Source organism: Pongo abelii, chromosome 1 (assembly GCF_028885655.2).
Source record: "Pongo abelii isolate AG06213 chromosome 1, NHGRI_mPonAbe1-v2.0_pri, whole genome shotgun sequence".
Classification (NCBI taxonomy): domain Eukaryota; kingdom Metazoa; phylum Chordata; class Mammalia; order Primates; family Hominidae; genus Pongo; species Pongo abelii.
The window spans coordinates 162,092,324-162,112,698 of record NC_071985.2 but is presented as its reverse complement, the minus strand read 5'-3'; the positions used below and the strand labels follow the sequence as shown (position 1 = coordinate 162,112,698).

General features: G+C 36.2%; 1 protein-coding gene across 3 annotated transcripts in view; it reads right to left on the bottom strand.

Moving 5' to 3' along the window:
- Window positions 1-20,375, bottom strand: part of PTGER3 (prostaglandin E receptor 3) — a 196,843-nt gene that overhangs the window by 141,372 nt on the left and 35,096 nt on the right. The gene's annotated exons all lie outside the window — the stretch shown is intronic.

The following is a 20,375-nucleotide window of genomic DNA, read 5'->3' as shown; positions in this document are numbered from 1 at the left end:
ATATGAGAGAATGACAGTGATTTACTGTGTTATTACTCAGATAATGCATTTACTTTCTAAGAAGGGCCTTTTGTGTTCTTGCTCAAAGAAATGAAAATTCTTAGATTGTAGGTCTTATGGTGGATCCTATAGGGTTAGGAAAGCTTTTGGAAACCCTTTAAATAATAAAAATAGCCTACATTTAATTGGTTATACTAAATATCAAGCACTTTTCTAAAAGCTTTACACATTTTAGCTCATTTGATGTTCATAGTAATCCCAGAGGAAAGTACTAATACCTTTACAAATGAAAATACTGAGCCCTGAGGAGGGTGAGTAATTTACCCTCAGTCATACTGCTAGTAAGAAATGAACTGGGGTTTGAAACCAAGTAGTCTGGCTCCAGAATCCCTGCTCTTTATTCATCCAGATAGCTGTAAAAAACAGCATCAAGGCTGAAATTAGTCTGGGAGTCAGAAGGCCTGAGTTCTAGACCTGGCTCTGCCTCTAAGGAGCTATGCAACTTTGAGCAAGCCATTAAACTCTCTCAGTTGAACTGAATTTGTGGTTGATATCCTTGTTTTTTTGGAAGCAGAACGATTTCTTTAAATGAAATCCTAATTAAAAGCCTGATATACACAACAGATAAAAAAGAGATATCGAGCCTAGACTGCTGTTATAGCTGCCCACATGTTGTTCAAAATTGAACCCTTCACCCCTTACTAAAGACAGCGCTCTGTTGAACCAGTTGTACTCCTTTTGACTCAATGATCTCTACTGCTTCTTTCAGCTACAGGACCCTATGTAACCAATTGTGTAGACACACCTAGCAGCTTCATGTCTCAAAATGTGCTCTTTTCTCTACCATGCACTCAGGTGGAAACAGCCTAGTGTTAGAGACAGAAAAGAGGCAACACTTGAGCAACCAAGGACATCAATGTCATCATTTTACTTGATTTCCTTCAGGGCTCAACCAAATATAAGATGCTAATTAAAGCCTCACCCTACACTATGTATTTCCCTCTGAGAAGCAGAGATGAGAAATGCAGTTTCTAAGCACTTAGCACAGTGACTACCATCTTCGAAGCATTTGATGAAAGGTCATCCATGCTAATTTGAATACTATAGCAACAGTATAACTAAGACCCAAAACATTTATAACAACAACATTGCTCTGGGTAGAACTTTTTGAGATTAATTTCATTAGATACTTGAAAATAAATTCAATTAACCTTGTTTTCTTCTTCAATAAAATTAGACATGAGGTCCCTCAACGTTAAATTCCCCCCTCTTCTAACAAGCATATCTAGATATAGATCTGGATATACTTACTTTCTTCCCACTTCCAGATATTCTCTTATGAATCTCACTTCTCTTTTTCTGCATAGTGGAACACATACATGTTTAAACCATTTGTTTTTCAGTATTACTGTCCTACATTTGTTACATATCCCCCACTAAGAAAGCAGAATGTATCACAGATGGTGTCCTTGTTAAAGGGAAAACTTCTAGAGAGACAGTGCAAGACTCCTGGGTCTTTGGTTTGCTTTGTAAAGTGCATGTGTATACATGGGACATGGGTGAATATGTCTCTGCGATAGAGCTTATGACACCCTAAAAGCTAGAGGAATCATGCTATACTCATTTTCTGAGAAATTCACCAAGTATTGAAAAGTGAACTGGTCTTGGGCAGAAGTCTACATTTTGTACAGTTAGGCTAAAATGTCTAACCATGTTAGGCTCTCCTTTTGCAGCAGCCCATTAACAAAACTGAGGTGTAGGTGAAGAGTGTTAATAACAAGAAGCTCTGTAGTCTCTGGAGAGCTCAGAAGAAAGACTTTCAGGAATGACTGGGAGGCTGCTCAGGTGTGCTTTGGAGTTTTCCAGTCTTTGAGATGTGTTACTTGCATTCTTTGCTCCTCAAGGGCATTTGCATCCTCACTGTGGTAAGTATAATAATAAGCAAAAATTAGAAGCTGAATGCAAACCGAGTGAGTGAAGGAATAAGGGGTGCAGTGAACAGTAAGAAGAATTGATGGAGAAACTGCAGTCTAGTGATATGAACACATGGCAGGAAGCAAAAAGAATTTCTAAATATGAACAGATCAAAATCCTGTTCAACTTCCTTGCGCCTCAAAAGGAGGTGGTCAGAAGTTTTCTTCAAAGGCTCTTGGTTCTTGGAAGGAAAGTGTTTTTTCACTCTTTATCAGCCTCTGACTTCATAGCTGTGTTACCAAAAGGGCTGGGAGCAAGGATGTGGGTTTAGACCCTGCGGCCAAAGGCTGCTCTGCTCTTTGCCAATTGCTCTGCTCCTGCCAACCACAGCTACCCTTCTCTCTTCTAGCCTGGCCGCTCACCTCTCAGCCTGGCCATTCTCCAGCTAGGGCCATTGCAGACATCTGAATTAATCAAAAACTGTCTTCCCTTCACATCACCTCAGAAACTTAATATAAGAATGTAAGAAGTGTTGCACCCACTAAGACTGGTAGTTCATTCAATTTAATATTCTCTCCAATGCTGACACCAAGGGATCTTTACTGGGATGGAAAAAGAGGCATTCTGAATAGCAAGCATGCCAAAAGTTTGGATGCCATTATCTCTAATTTCAGTCCCTAATTATAGTTAACTATTTACGGAAACATGTAGTGTATGCTGTATCTATCAATGTGGTAAGTCTGTAAGCCTTATTTTTTTTTTTTTTTTTTGAGACAGAGTTTCACTCTTGTCGCCCAGCCTGCAGTGCAGTGGCGCGATCTCGGCCCACTGCAACCTCCGCCTCCCGGGTTCAAGTGATTCTCCTGCCTCAGCCTCTGGAGTAGCTGGGACTACAAGTGTGCACTACTACGCCTGGCTAATTTTTGTATTTTTAGTAGAGACAGGGTTTCCCCATGTTGGCCAACATATTCTTTGTCTCCTGACCTTGCGATCTGCCCCCTTCAGCCTCCTAAAGTGCTGGGATTACAGGCGTGAGCCACTGCGACCAGCCAAACCTTAATTTTTATAAACTAAAACCTCTTCTGGGGCATTATTGCATTTTTTTTTATTTGTACTATTTTGTTTGGTCATTTAAATCAATTTAATAAGTATTTCTATGTCTACTGTGTATCTATAATTCAAAGCCTTCACATTCTTGGAAGCTGAAGGTCTGGGGATGAGAGGAAGTTGGAGGGGCTGGGACACTAAGATTAAAATGATGTGTCTTTCATTCAAGAAGGTAAACATCAAGTGGGGGAGCTAGAATCACACACAGCTCACTGTAATATAAGTAGAGCAGTGAGAAGTAATCACCGAGGCATAAGTGAGGTGCTTATGGATGTACAAAAGAGGGAATCAGTAATTCTGAATCAGGCATAAGGAAACAATTTTTAGGGTAGGTGTCATTTGAGCTGGGCTTTAATGAATGAGCAGAATTTTCTTCATTGAAATTAACATTTAAGCAAAGTAAACACTAGAAACAGAATTGTGAATGTGCATAATGTGTTTGGGGAGAGGATTCAAAAAAGGCTGGTATCAGCGTTGCCAGAAAAAAATTGGAATGGTAGATTGGGATTGGTTTACTGAGAGCTTTGAACAAGTTAAACCTTTTGGGCTTTGTACAGTGAGCACTGGGAAAGTAGTAAAGGACTCTCTAAGTCTCTGCTCTTGAAATAGATAGTCGAGGACACTCTACTATCTCCACTATTCAAATGAAAAAACTGAGCTTAGAAGCAGTAAGAAACTCATCTAAAGAAAGTATAAAAGTGATATTTGAGCTGAAGTTTCACTCTAGCGTCCAAATACTACACCTAGTCTTAGTCTTTCTTTAAAAAGATTTTAGAATTATTTTAATTGACAAGTAAAAATTATAGTAATAACATGATGTTTTGATATATGTCTTAATCTCAATTTAATTATTTATAAAATAGGAATAATAACACTCCCTAGCTAACTAAAAATTTGATCAAATAAAACTACAGATGCTAAAATGCCTTAGAAAGTATAAAATACTTTTATAAGTGTTGACTATTAATATTATTTTATGTTTATCACTATTCAACTAATATAACTCCTAAATATATTTCTGGAAAGGAAATTAGTGTTATTTGATGTTAATATTGTCTATAAATGATTGCGTTCCTACGGGGCTTTATATATACATATTATCTCATTTCCTTGCTATCTTGTGAAATAGGTGTTGTTATCTCCAACTTATAGATGAGTAAACAGAGGCTGAAAGAGATTAAAACCTACTCAGTTACACAGCTGGTAAGTCAAGAACCATACTTCAAATTTATGTCTTTAAATCCCCAAATCCCTTCCATAAGGCTACTTATTGCCTTCCTTATTGATGATGCTATAAACCTTGGAGTTTACAGTGGCACACTGAAATGACGTCTTCAGGGAACGATTAATGATGCCAGAAATTTCAGCATTTCCAACAAAGATATGAGTGTCTGGTTTTGTGCTTTAAAAGAGATGTAACTCTTTCTAACCCTGTTAAGAATCAGGTTGAATAGGTAAGTGGTAATTAGGCTTGACTTACCTAAAAAAAATTACCCATTCTATCCTACTCTCTGAGACAAAATAATGTCTTTAAGAATAATTTTACTGTTGATTTAAAAAAGATTTTAAAAAACTTCCCTGTTTACGTAATGGTATTGGTTCCTTATAATTATTTTAAACTTTAAAATCTTCCCTAAACATTTACTGAATCATTTGTTTCTATTTTTTTTGTTTTTGTTTTTGAGAAGGAGTCTCGCTCTGTCACCCAGGCTGGAGTGCAGTGGCGCGGCTCACTGCAAGCTCCGCCTCCCGGGTTCACGCCATTCTCCTGCCTCAGCCTCCGGAGTAGCTGGGACTACAGGCGCCCGCCACCGCGCCCGGCCTTTTTTTGTATTTTTAGTAGAGACGGGGTTTCACCATGTTAGCCAGGATGATCTCGATCTCCTGACCTCGTGATCCGCCCGCCTTGGCCTCCGAAAGTGCTGGGATTACAGGCATGAGCCACCGCACCTGGCCTGTTTCTATGTTTTAAAGTATATTTCTCAGCTGGGCGTGGTAGCTTATGCCTATAATCCCAGCACTTTGGGAAGCCAAGGAGGGCAAATCAATTGAGGTTGGGAGTTCGAGTCCAGACTGGCAAACATGATAAAACCCTGTCTCTACTAAAAATACAAAAATTAGCTGAGCGTGGTGGTGCATGCCTGTAATCCCAGCTACTTGGGAGGCTGAAGCAGGAGAATAGCTTGAACCTGGGAGGTGAAGGATGCAGTGAGCAGAGATTGCACTACTGCACTCCAGCCTGGGTGACAGAGGGAGACTCTCCCAAAAAATAAAAATAAAATAAGTAAATAAATAAGGTATACGTCTCTTCTCTTGGTTATGAAACTTAAAAATATATACATAACAGGTTGGATAATATTGTATAAAAATTTGGTGATTGTTATTCATGATAGATTTATTCTTCTGAAATATGTGTATATTTTACACATAGCAAAAAATGATCAGAATAGATAATAAGCAGAGTTTGATCAAATTCATATTGTTGGCAGACTTTCATATTCAATGAAGTCAATCCAATAATCCAATTATAATTGTTATTAATGACCACCAGATATTCTGATTTAATTATTGGAAAGTAATTGCTGTAGTTCTTTTTAAAAAAACAGTTTTGCTGTTTTATGAGTAAAGTTTTCCAAAAATGTTGTAAACTGATAAAGTGAACATAGAAATCTTGAAATTCTAGCTTTGAGATTAGGGTCAACAACAATGCATTTAGTGACACATAAAGCAGAATATAAGCCACATCTGAAGAGGTTGAAAGCAGAATATTAAGCTCAGCAGCTATATTCAGACAAATCTTTCTCTTTTACACCAATTCCAATATTGTAGCCATAGTATGACTGTTTTGAGACATAGAATCATAAAATCCTGAGTTGGAAGAAGGCTTAAAGAAGATATTTGTATTCCATCCATCTACAGCAAACTCTCTAGTGGTTTTCTGGTATTTGCTTGAATATTTGAAGTGACAGGAAACTCATTATTGCTTAAGGTCGGCCCTGCCACCTTAGGGCACATTGGTTTAGCACTTTTCTAGATTAAGTCAGACTCTTTCTCTCTGTAGCTTCTTAGTCTGCCCTTCAGGGCATATGAAATAAATCCCTATTTAATGTGACACTCCTTCATGCATTTGAGAGAATGTCACCATGGTTCTTAGATGCAGTCAGGTTTGAAGGGAAATTTACGAAGACAAATATTTGAAAGAATATTAATCAAAACCATAACAATGATTAAGTTTGAGTGGTAAAGTATAGGGAATTTTTCTTTGGTCCTCGTGCTTTCCTGTATTGCTTAAATTTTATACATGAATATATATTCTAATTATAATGAAAGAAAATGTAGAGCTATTTACACTTTGGGAAAGATATTTAAGTCCTAAACGCAATCAGTGAAAACTGAGACTTCACTTTGAAGTATGAGAGAATCTGAAATCTGAAATCTGCAAGTGATAAACCTCAATGTCCCCACAACCTACACCCACATGATAGAAGCTCATTAAAAATGTGAATATGACTAAATAAATCAACAAATCATTCATTTAATCGGTGGTCAAAATCTACTTGGAGACAGTCATCACTTGGGAAGTAACAGTTCCACTAAGAACCAAGTTGTTACTACTATGAATCCAAGTACTAAGAGGAAAAGAATCACTTCCATCTTAATTCAAATTGATTTAATGCCCCTTTTAATTGTGTATTTCTCAAATACATCACAGTCTGGAAATTCTCTGGTAGTTCTGTTTGTGACTTTACAGCTAGAGATGAACTGAGGTACTCAGAAATAAATTACTGTTCTGCTTGAATCTCGATACATCTATGAAAATTTTGCACAGGGAACGACGATGGTGCTTATTATGATGATGGTGGATAAGTACCATATTTAAAACCTGGCGTGTGGCCAGGCGCGGTGGCTCATGCCTGTAATCCCAGCACTTTGGGAGGCCGAGGCGGGTGGATCACGAGGTCAGGAGATCGAGACCATCCTGGCTAACACGGTGAAACCCCTTCTCTACTAAAAAACAAAAAATTAGCCGGGCGTGGTGGCGGGCGCCTGTAGTCCCAGCTACTTGGGTTGAATTCATTCAAATAAATGTCAGTTGAACCCAGAGATGCCTGAGAACTGTTGACCATTGTCACACTTAAATTGAAATATTCAAAAGACAATGTACAAAATAAGACTGAAGATAAACATCAAGATGTACAAATTTTTCAACTTTATATATCAATGGATAGGTTGCGTTCTGAATTCATTTAGCGATAATAATAGAATTAGAGTTTGGAGACACTGAGATTTTGTTTCCTTGAACAAAATGTTTTGCACAGTTCTAATCAGTCTGATCAGATCTGTGGAAATCAGAGAGCAGTCAGTTGAAGAGAAAACTGATGAATGAATAAAATATCAAATGCATCAAATAGATTTCACCTGTTAGCAGAAAGGGATGGAAAACTCAGGAACAGAGGGCAAGAATTTTTCTTTCTGAAAGACAAAATGTGCTCCGCTCAAACTGCATTGTATTTTCCCAGAAGAAGCTAAAGCAAATTTCAAAATTAAGCAGGGAGAGATGATAATCAGAATAGTTTCACTGATGACAAATAGTCTGCCCTAGGTCCTGAATTTTCTACAGTCTCTTAGGAGTTCCTCTGTAACTAGGAAGCACAAGTACCTTCTGCTTTTCAGTAAGCATTCTCCCAAATTACATGTCAGAGAGGACGGGTAAAAGGAAAAATTAAAAAAGACACAGAAGCCAATAGGGCCAAAAGAGATGTATCCTTAGTAACCCAAATTGTAATTAAACTCTTGGCTTTAGCAAAAACCACAGGCCTGTGTGGAAGTAGAAGTGCAGTTTTTCCGTACAACCATCTGCTGCCAGGAAACCAATAGTCTCTCCACTGCAGAAGTGGTCCTGGATCAAACAAGGAAGGATCTAAATGTTTGCAGTCACGTGCACACGCCTGGATTGGACATATGGACCTTCACATTTTTTGCTGAGAATCTTGTTTGCTTAATCTAATCAGCACTCTTAGAAATGCTGCCTCACAACTGCTCCCCAAAATTATTTCTGGTGGTTTGAAAATGTCCAGACATTGATACTAGAGTCAAAACCTTTCTTCCATGGGGTTTTAGACAAACCCTCAAAGATAAACTTGAAGCTTCTGAAACTAATCACAGTAGTAATTATTTGCCCAGGGATAACACAATGATTATATTCTAACCCCAAATCAGGTGTGAACCCCAGCTTTATTTCTCATTAACTCTTGTGTATTTGGTCAAGTGACTTATCTTCCACGAACCCCAGTTTCCTTATCTGGAAAGTGCTGATAACACCTACCTGCTGTCATTGACATGAGAATTTGATAACATACGAAAAGTGCAGGTGCTCATAAAATGGTATCTGCCACTATGGTCGTTATCACCAGTTCAAATTTCTTTACAACGTTGTTAGTGTTCATGTGTCCCTGAAAGCATTCTCTTTCCATTTCTAGGAGTTTGGTTACTTAACATCCTTTACTATAAAGAAGCTCATTTTAAAGCAGATGTGGTCAAAATGAGTGAATAATTCAAGAAGGATGAAGACATGGGATCTAGACAAAGGGATATCAATTAAAAAAAAAAGAGGCAAAAAGATGAATAGCAGAGAAAACCAGAAAAATGTTAGACTCCCAAAGTGGGTAAAGATTATCAGATAGGTTTGGGCACTTGGAAGACTGTTAAGATTTAGCCATTGTCCCAAAGCAAACTTAAGCAAATTCAAAACTTGATGAGTTCATAACTCTAAAAAAAAAAAGAGAAATGTATTCAAGAAAAGAAACATAATCACAGTACTACTGATTCAGCAGTGAAGGATATTTTCATTATCATGAAAATGCAAACATTGAATGTTGATTTAATGAAAGTCAGTTATAACTATAATGGGAGAATGGGTGAGGAGAGAGCTAAATCCAGCAAAATAGAAAATCAGCATATAATGTCTATAAAGTTGATTAAGTGTGAGATAACAATATATTATTTAAAATTATGGTGGCATATGCTAGAAAAAACATTGAAAAAATAAGCTGAAAGGAGTAGCCACTGGAAAGCAGGTGGTATAGGGGTAGGGTTAGAATGGGGACTGTGGGTTTCATGCCTGATAAGCCTTTCAGCACTATTTGACTTTTTAAAGAGATGCACATAATATTTTAATGAAAATTTATGAAAAAACTTAAGAAAAGAAATACACATTTGAGGTATAACAGATATCTCTCTTGCTCCTTCACACACACACAAATAAGCACAAGTGTATAAAAATCTATGTAACTTACTCTTTGTTACAAGAGTTCCTTAGCCATAAATAAATAAATACCCATCATTTAACAACTAACGGCATAAGATTTAGTAGTTAGGATGAAGAGTAAAGCAAAAGGAGGCAGAAAATCTTAACAAATGGAAGACATGGTACCTGTATTCAAGGATTTTGCAATTTGGTTGAGAAAAGAAATCAGTCTCATTCAGGAGAAAGAGTGGGAACCTGAAATTTCTTTTTGGAGGAAAAAAGAATCTACACTTTTGAGTCTTGCTATTTTTGTCTCCTAGAGGTTTCCTGTGAGTTGTTTTCCAGGACTCAGAAGAAAAAAGCTTGTCTGTGTTTAGCTGACAAGACCACCTTCATGACATTTCCAGAGAGAAAGGAGAATCATGGCTTTTCAGTGAGAAGATACCACATAGAAATATCATCCCTTTATTTTACAGATGAGGTACTAAGCCTAAAAGAAGCTGTGTATTTTTCCCAAGTTTGCACATCCTGTCTGTGATAAGAACCAGTTTTCTAACATCACTTGTGTGTTCTGGTGAATGTGTGATTGCCCAATACTAAACTGGGAAGGCTGTAGTAAACATGAGATGAGAACAATCATAATTAATTTTCTAATATTGTTCCATTAATGAAATGAAGATAACAAAGTAACACTAACCACTTGTACAGCACTTTCAGGTGTCTTTACTGGGTGCAAAGCCTCATACCTCTAATCCCAGCACTTTGGGAGGCTAAGACAGGAGGATTGCTTGAGGTCGGGAGTTTAAGACCAGCCTGGGCAACATAGTAAGACCTGTTTCTAGAAACAATAAAAAATAAAAAAATAAGCCTAGTGAGGTGTTGCATGCCTGTAGTCCCAGCCACTGGGGAGGCTGAGGTGGGAGGATCACTTAAGCCCAGGAGGCTGAGGCTGCAATGAGTTATGATCACACCATAGCACTCCAGCCTTTGGGACAGAGTAAGACCCTATCTCTTAAAAAAAAAAGTGTCTGTATTTTCATTATCTCATTTAATTGTAACAATCTTACGCTGATAAGAAAATTCAAGTTGATTCAGAGGGGTTTAATGAATTGTCAAGGGCAAATAACCAGTAAATAACAAATTAAATAATTGGACCAAGGTGTTCTGGCTCCTTGTCCAATGTAGAACATTTTCTCTTTCATTATGACACACAAAACTTTAGAGAGCATTTTTGTAAAATGACTGTATTTAAAATATACTTTAAAATATTTTAAATTACATGTGGCCAAAATAAATGAATTAGTTCAGCTTTGAATTATTAATAGTCTGAAATAGTCATAGGGATATTCGAAATGGTCATGGTGTGAGAAAATCTGGGACAGGGATAAGAGTCATGCATATCTAATTAGAGCTGCCCAACATTTAAGGCAGTGATTACACTTCGTGACATGCCAATATTATGTCTCCAAAATATTTCAAGTAAAAACCCATTTTGTCTCCTTAATTCTTAAAATAAAAATGTTGGGCAAAAAATTTAAATGGTCAGGAAATGTTGAAACTAACAAAGGACAATTGCTTTTCCTCTCAAAACAGCTCTTCCTGGATCTTCTAAGAAGACTCCAACTCACAGACCACTGCTGACTCATTAAAATCAACTTGTAATGTCATGCACATACTGTGTATCTGTCCAATTCATGCACATACATCCAGAATGTAGGATGCTTCGGTATCAAAGAGCTGTTTATGATTGACAAATACTTCAATGCTCTAAGATTCCATTTTCATCTTCTTTAATAAGGAAAGACAAATGCAAAAATACATGTCATTAATTGCTCTGCATTTTTCCCTCCAGAGAAATGCAAACCATAAACATCAGTAAGACAATCTACTAATAGCTTTAAAGGTTGGCTTAAATCATTATTAATTATACATTTGTAAGACGGTCTGTGACTGCATGCCTTGCTTTCTTATTCAAAGGTTCAATCAATAACGTCATCCCTGCCACTTGCACTCTGAATGGCAATGCACAAATTTAGTGCCTGTAGAAGTATAAATAGATATGTGTCTACATATATATCCTAGTATCATAAAGTTACATTTTAACCATGTAGCTTGATTCTGTATAGGAGATTACATTTTTCCAGGGAGGTGGGTAGATGACTTTTTTTATTGATTTTTTAAATCGCTACATTATAAATCTCTCTTGTTGGGCCAGCACAAGGCAAAACTAAAACAACCTCTTTATTGTAAGGCAAATGCGTCATTGGATAACTTGTAATATTTATTTTAAATGGGTCTTTCACTTTTCAACCTGTTTTGGGGTGAGTAACCTGTATTGCTCCTCTCCGATTGAATTGTGTTATTTCTTATCAGCACATGATAGTAATTTTTAGAAAAAAATGATTGCAGTTCCTTATAATAATTCTACCTCCAATTACATTGATTTACTGTTATGGACATATAGTTAGATGTCAAGGAATTTTGGCATTCACCGGGAAGTAATTACATTGACTTAGTTCCAGTTTTAGGTTTGAGCTTCCTAACCAAACATGGAAAGTTTTGCAGTTCCTTAAATCATAGAGACTCTTACAGAAGGATTTCTTAACCTATAGGCATAAATGCTGAAGAGGTCTATAGATAGACTTCGGCAGGTCTGTACAATTTCTGACACTGTGCGAAAATCCTCTGCACTTTTTGTGGGAGTACCACATACCTATCATCAGTTTCTCAGAAGGGTCGTTGATCCTAAAATGATTAAGAGCCAGTGTTCTTTCTAATTAAATATAATCTAAAACGGCCTCAATTGTGGATTTCAGAATTATTTTCTCTCAATGTTCTTTGCAAAATCAGATTCAAACAACCTTGTATGTTATATTCAAAGCCTTCTTTTTAAAAATTGCGTAAGAATATTATGCATGAACACTGATTATCCATAGTCTTTTGTTACTTGGCCTCAGAAACTTACAGTTAACAGATTAGCTCCCTCATTCTAATTGTATTTTTTTATCAGATTTTGATTTTCAGTTTGATACGTAAACCCATCTTCCCATTTTATACAAACAATAGGTTTCAGTAGTGTCAGTTATAGAGATCATGACTTGAACTCTATTATCAAAATGTATGATAATAACTCTAGACCCGAGGAATTGAAGACTGGCATGAACTCAGAAAGGCACAGGCTCGTCAAGAGGCATTGCCCAATATTTGTCCTTTGATAAAAATCATCTTTCAGATAAAATGAAGCTTCTGCAGCTTTGTTATACAGACTAAATATGCAAACATCTAATTTAAAGAAATAGTTTGTTAAATTAGTTTTCTCCTTCTGAGAGAATTGCCTGGAAATGTGTACATAAAGATGTAGAATTATATCAAATTTTTTTTTTTTTTTTTTTTTTGAGATGGAGTCTTGCTCTCTTGCCCAGGCTGGAGTGCAGTGGTGCAATCTCGGCTCACTGCAAGCTCCGCCTCCCAGATTCACGTCATTCTCCTGCCTCAGCCACCCGAGTAGCTGGGACTACAGGCACCTGCCACCACGCCCAGCTAGTTTTTTGTATTTTTAGTAGAGACGGGGTTTCACCGTGTTAGACAGGATGGTCTTGATCTCCTGACCTCGTGATCTGCCTGCCTCGGCCTCCCAAAGTACTGGGATTACAGGCGTGAGCCACCGCGCCCAGCCTATAACAGATTTTTTAAAGGTCTTTGGAGACAAGGACTCACTTTAGGTATCACTTTGAGAGACATACAAACCCTAAGTCCTTTTATCAAAAAGAAAATAGAGATTGGAGTCATCAATAGAAAGATGATACTTTCTAAGAAATTGTGCCTAATCATCTGTGAATAGGTTTATGTGATTATGGAAGCTGATCAGGGCCTGTGGTGATCCAGGCATTGTTGTAGTGGCAGCACCACATTTTTGTGCAGTCAGACACAAACTGGCATTCTAGTACCTGCTGCTTCAGGAAATGCCAGAACAGTGCCTATGTGGACCAAGGCCCCACAGATGGCCTCACCCCTCAAACCCTTGGATACATAGCACCTGTTTAGTGGCCCTGGCCCTTGCTTTTAAGGAGTGGTTCCAATTGAGGGCAATTATGTCCCCCATAGTACATTTGGAAATGTCTGTGAATATTTTTGATTGTCACACTAGAGAGGTATTGCTGGCATCTCATGGGTAGAAGTCAGGGACATTGGGCGATAACCTACAATGCATAAGACAGTCCTTACGACAAAGAATTACCTGTCCCATGTGTCAATAGTGCCAAGGTTGAGAAACCCTGCCCTAAAGCCATGCCATTTTGACGACCCTGAGAGGTTATATAGATAGGTTCTATGTAGAGCCACACTACCCACAGGGCCACTAAAGTTTAGTCCATTTGACAGATTTGGAAACTGTAATGCTTTGGACAGAGTGAAGTGAAAAAATATCCTACGATGTCCTTCCTTTACAGGTTAACACCTATTCCTTTCCCCAAAATGAGGATTAAATGTCACCTTCTACAGGAATACTTCCCATGTTAGCATCACGTTTCCATGTATTCTCATGATACCATGTGCTTACTCTAATTGCAGCTCTGATTATTTCCTGTTCCCCTACCAAGTTATAAATTCATTGAGAGCTTGCTGTTTTTATTAATTCTTGGGTCTTAGTACCTACCAGAGCTTGGCACATAATAGGTATGCAATAAATATCTGTTGAAGGAAAGAGCAAGCCTGGAGAAGTGACTTAAATTCTCCATGACAAACATCCAACCAGAATGGATTTACCCAAGGCTAGTACTAGCAAGCACACCGACCCCAAGAACATTTGGCCCCATGCCCTCTGAGGACATGAAACTGGGGAATGTCTCACCCCATAGCCTGTAGGTTTACCAGCATGATGGTGGAAATTTCGGGTGAGCCATAGCCATAGTAGTCATAATGACTTTTACATTTTATTTATGTATTTATTTTAATAATAATAATTGTACATATTCACAGGGTACAGAGCGATGTTTCGATACATATAATGTATACTGATCAGCTAAGGGTAATTAGCACATCAACATCATCTCAAACATTGATCATTTCTTTCTGTTGGGAACATTCAATAGCCTCCTTCTAGCTATTTGTAACTGTATATTAGCATTAACTGTAGTCATCCTACAGGAGTATAGAACACTAGAACTTATTTCTATTATCTCTCTTATCTAGCTATGATTTTTGTATACTTTAACAAATCTCTGCCTATCCTGAAATGCTAAAGAATCAAGATTGTAGAGACAATAAGATCTGGTCCTAGGCCTAGAACCCCCACATGGGAGGAACCAGGGACAGAATTCTCCTTGGATACCTTTTCTCAGGAAGAAAGAGGGATACTTTTAATGAGCTTGACTTTGCAGTCTACATTTGACAGAGCTTCTCCCTTCATTGAAGAAGGAAGACCAATAGTGACCTCAATAAGTACATGAACAAATAGCTGGGGAGCCCAGTATTCATAATCACCAATACTCAGCTCACACCAGTACTCAGGCACAAGTCAATTAAAGGGTTATACTATGAGCAAGGACAATTCTTATTTTGGCTGCCTGTAGATTACACCAAAATCCACAAGAAAGGGGAATAACTAAGCTTAGAATAATTTATAAATGCACTTTGTGTTAAGAACAATAATCTTGAGATTATAAAACAAAGAAACATCATGTTGAAAATGGGAAAAGAGCAACTCTCAGATTTATATTAAATCAACAATAATTTGTTGTGTACATGATTATGGAATATAAAACAAAATGATCTAATTTTTCCAGATAGCATGGGGCTGTTGCATTACATTGTGCTATTATTTGACAAAGCACATCAAACAGGATTTCAGCAAAATACTTAACATAGTTATAGGTAAAGTATTCCTGACATGAGTTGACATCAGGAAGAAAACGCAGGGACATTTCAGAACATTCAACTTTATTTTCCATTGACAAACACAACATAAATAACACACATTTATTAAATACACAGACTAGCCATAACTTGAATGCCAGCAAAAGTCTAATGTACTTTTCATACGCTCTTTCATTTTTTGTCTCCACAGTATTGAAGACCAGCCTTTAAAACATACTAGAAAATATATTTAAATACACTGATGATAACTACCCATAAAACTTTACATAGAGGTGATAAAAGAGACTTTTCCATTTAATCAAGTATATAGAGATGGATGCTGAGGAGGAGAGGTGAAGAACACTATGCTTTCAATACTGATCTTTGCAATATGGATTAAAGTGCCAATGATTTCAGCTCCTCCTTAGGCACACCATGTAAATAGTACTTACATTCATTTGTTACAAACAGATCAAAATAATCAGTGCCTATTTTAATTGGTTTGCTTAAACAGGCTTATACTATTTGTACAAAAACATTTGATAAGGAGAGCAAGAAGGCAAACTATTTTTTTCTCTTTCAAGGAAGAGTTGGGAAGGAAGAGAGTTCAGCAGTCAATAATGGCCTGAGTGAACTTATCATTTGCTTTGACAGACAAGACCCCTGGCCACTCAGTAGTACTACTGATGCTCAAGTGTTCAAAGATAAATGCAGTCAGTCTCTTCCTCTCTTTGCTTCCAGGGCCTGGTGCAAAATGATGAAGGATAACAGGTAGAAAATGGACAGGTTTTCCATCATATCTTTTTCTATGTTCTCTGCCCCACCCACATGAGTATCCTTTCAAAAGTAGAATATTGAAGTGTATTAGTAAATCATATGCATTTCCCTCTGCTTAACATTACAACTTTGATTTCTACAGACATGGAAAACTGTATGAGAAATCTATATTTGAATTACTATTAAAGTTTAATGATTGGCTGTTTTTGCCTAGACGTTTGGCTTACTTTAATTAAAGGATCAAAATATTCTAATTCTAAAGCATTTAACAATAGTATTGAAGAGATGCACGAATGTTAATAACTTGAGAAATAGAATCACTCCAAAATGCTCAAAAAAGCATGAAAAGGCTGACTTGTTTCTGATGGTGATCTCTTTCCTTCTTATCTTTACTCCCATAATAAATTCTTCAACAAAGCAGACTTACTACACAACAGATTCTGATCTGTTTCACATATTAGGCTACTGGCACTTTAAAAATATGAAGTTTTTTTTATTATACTTTAAGTTTTAGGGTACATGTAAAAAAATGAAGTTATTACCTCTCCTCTTAAAAACAGCCTCACCAACAGGAATTATGTCTGTTACTTTCTTTCTGTGAAAGAATGGATAAGCACAGCAGAGTCAAGGGGACTAGGAGAAAACAGTGTAGTTTCAAATGAAGAAATATGTAATCTAGTAGATATCTGAGTTGCCTATTACATGAAACTGATTGATACAAAGCTTCTGAAAATAAGATAATTTTTATTCTCAGTAAAGAAAATGTGTGACATATAAATGAATATGATGCATATCTGATTGAATTGTATTTCTAGAGAATCATAATGCACTCGGCTTATGGTATCATAATGTAATGGTATATGACTAAACTTATATAAATTATAACCCTTAAATAGAATCTACATTTTAGGAATTATAAAACAGAGAATATATCAAATAAAATATTTTCCCTAATTCTTTTATCATCATCACCACCTAGTTAGTTTCCTTACAATACTGAACTGATGTCAGCTTCTTAACAAATACGTATGTGAGTTTAGGTTGGTTATTAAATTTTGTAAATTGGCTCGATCATAACCTATGTCATGAAACATCACAGACATCTGTTACTTTGTGTCAGCACTTTTTTGCAACTCAGAAAAGTCTTATGGACTAAGTCACAGTTGCACAATTCTGCACATTTTTTAGACCTCAGTTTTAACAGATTTTGAGTTATGTAAACATATAAAACAAGGAATAAACAAGCAGCTGTGAAAATTTGTCATTGTTGATGGTTTGTACTTGTTATATAGATAAAAAATAGAAATTTTAATTCTTCAAATTAAGCTTTTTATGTGTTTGTAATAATAAATACTCTGTAGTCTCCCTATGTCATTCAGCAACTAGAATCCTGTGTATTGCAGGAGAAGCTTTTGGGGTTAAATTATGAAAATAAATAGATATTATGCATGTCTAAAATTTCAAAGAACAAAAGTTTTCTATTTTCTTTTTCTGAGTTGATCTCAACCAAAAGAACTATTAAGTGATTGCTGATGTGGAGAAGGTTGAAAGCTGACCAATAATTTGGAGTCAAAAAGAACAAAATTATAAAAAGCATTGAATAAATAAAAAGCCTAATCTACTTGAAAATCCAATATTAGAATACTGCCACAGAGTGACCCCCTTATTAAAATACTCTTTGCCAGTTTTTAGTTTGTCTGTCACTCGATGCCAATGTGCTCACAGGATTTTTCATAGTTAACTTACATGAGGTTTTGCAATTATTTTCTGCAACATGGTCAAGCTATTTATTTTATTCATAAAATAAAGAAATGTAAGTAGAAATATATGTATACCTTATATTTCAGACTAGTTTAAATCTGGCATGATTGAACACTTACATTTATCTACAATATCTTGGGATATATACAGCACTAGGTTAATTTGGTAAATATCGAGATAACTCATTTTTGTTTCTTCAACTTCAAGATATTTTTAAGACATTCATCATACCTATTTTATTTGAAAAGGAAACTGCTCTCATTAAGTAACGTGATCATTCTCCTCTATGACTCAGCATAGTATATAAATTAATTGTTTGGAACATCAACACTACTTGGTAAAATTGACACTTGCTAATTTTACATATATTTCTACATTTCATTCGCTTACTTCTTCCACCATGGTTTTCTTGGCCTTTAATTGTCTTTTATCCCATACTTCAAAGTTCAGGAACTGTCATAATCTACACATGCATGTTTCCTGATTAGACATACGTATGGACAAACTAAGTATACACGAGTGAACTTGAAAGCCAATAAAATTGAACTTAGACACGTCTTTCTGCTGTGACTAGATATATCCTCTAACCACCGGTCTAGTCTCTGTACATCTCTGAAATCTAACCTCAACCATCATGAAGAGGCTGAAATCATTTGGGACTTTCATTTCTTATCAGGTTTCCCCGGACTAACGAATGCCTAGACAATAAAACTCCTATGTCATTTATATAATTTCTTTCTTTCCCACCTCCCTTTCAAGCTTGTTAAAAAAACACAAAAGCTGCCATTCATCCCCTTCTAAAATATATCCCCTGGGTAGGAATTTATTTTGCACTTAAGAATAAGTTTCAGGCTTTTTGCCTTTCTGCATTTTTGCGGTTGTGATGAAAAGTGATATTCTTTTGATAGTAATGTCCACTATCATTTGGAAGTATCAGTCTCCTAAATTATTAGTATAAATAAACACTTTGTTGTACAATAGTATGACACTACACCCTTGAAGATAAATTCATACTTCTGTAATTAAATAAGCAGAAATAATTCACTTTATCAGCCTGATGGACTGTAATGGCATGAAGCACTTCAATCATATGGTATGTGCCTTGCCAATGTGTACTGTCCTGGCAAACTTCTGCTCATTGATTCACTGAATAAATATTTATTAGACAATTTCTATATTCCAGGTGCTATACTAGATGCTAGAAGGAATAACCTAATCATGCTCATGCCACTCAAATTCACACTGCCTCTGTGTCTATCTGACTAGAACTTAGGGTAACAGGACCACTCAAGAGGTAAAGCCTCTTTATTATGTGATTTAAGTGCACTTTTGAAAAAAAGTAGGTAGTTTTGTCTTATACCCAATGAGGTGACCTATGGGATAATCCAATTCTACGGCATAGAGAGATTTTAGTATAGTCTATTTATCACCTTTTCCAAAATTCAGATTAGTAGAACCATAATTAATTACAAAAGCACTCTCAGCAGATTTTGTCTCCAAATTCAATTTGACATGGTCATTTAAAATGATTAATCCTGATTGGCATAGGCTGGTGTATATATCAATCTGACAGACATATTGTACCTATCGAAATTAATTCTTTACCAAATGACCACTAAACACACACACAAATATGCAGTTACTACAAGAAGTATAAATAAATCTCAAGCTTTTAAAAAACTAGAAAAGCAGTGCAAGAAACCGCAAATGAAAATCTTCACAATAAAATGTTAATGGGTTTACAAAATGAATGCACCAAAGAATATGACAAGCTTTGTATAGGCGTAACTACAGGATTACTATGTTTGGTGGGGAGATATTTTTAAGAAGTGCAATTCCCAAAACTTAGTGTAGTGATCTACTTGTGCACAGATATGTCAAGCTTAGCTATTGAGGTTTGTATTCATGTAGACTGTAGGAAAAACATTTTAGCAATAAATATTTAGATAGAGCCACTTTGAGGAGCAGGCAGAAGAGCTGTGAAGGGTCGATGTTATTAATTTTCTTATATAAATAGGCCAAAATATGGAAAGTATTCACTGAATCTTCAAAATATTTATTTGTTTTGGAATCAGTATGGAATTTAAAGAGTCAAAGACTGGGGAACACTTTTGGTGAAAAATCAAGGGAAATATATATTCAGAGTACCTATAGTTAGTGCTCAACTCGGTCCTTACATAGCATTCTGAAAAACCACTTCATGACTCTCATAGGTCAGTTTCATGAATCTTCCTTAGGCTCGTAGAAATGTAAAATATATTCAAAAGAAAGAATAATTAGCAATTTGGGTAGTCACAAACTCCATATTTCAAACAAATGGAATTGGTTCTTATTCAGATAAACAGTAAACCTAATTATCAATCCAACTAAACTTAAACTTTGTTAGGTTAGGAGCTAATTTGCTATATTGAGCAATATTTGAATAACAGTATCGATGAATATTATAAATACATTATACATTTTTTAACTGTAATTAAACTTTTTTTAATGTAAGGAGGAAAAAAGTGACAGAAAGCGAGAGAGGCAATGAAAGAGAACACAGCAATGTCTGAATAAAAACAAACTGCTATCCCTTGTCTTCAATGATATATGTGGTTAAATTCCTCATGTATTCAGTGTACTGGAATATTAACTATCCTCGCTCCCCAATAGACCAAGATCATCTATAAAAAATGTTTTCATCACATAATTAATCACATATTCAGCTACAAATGGC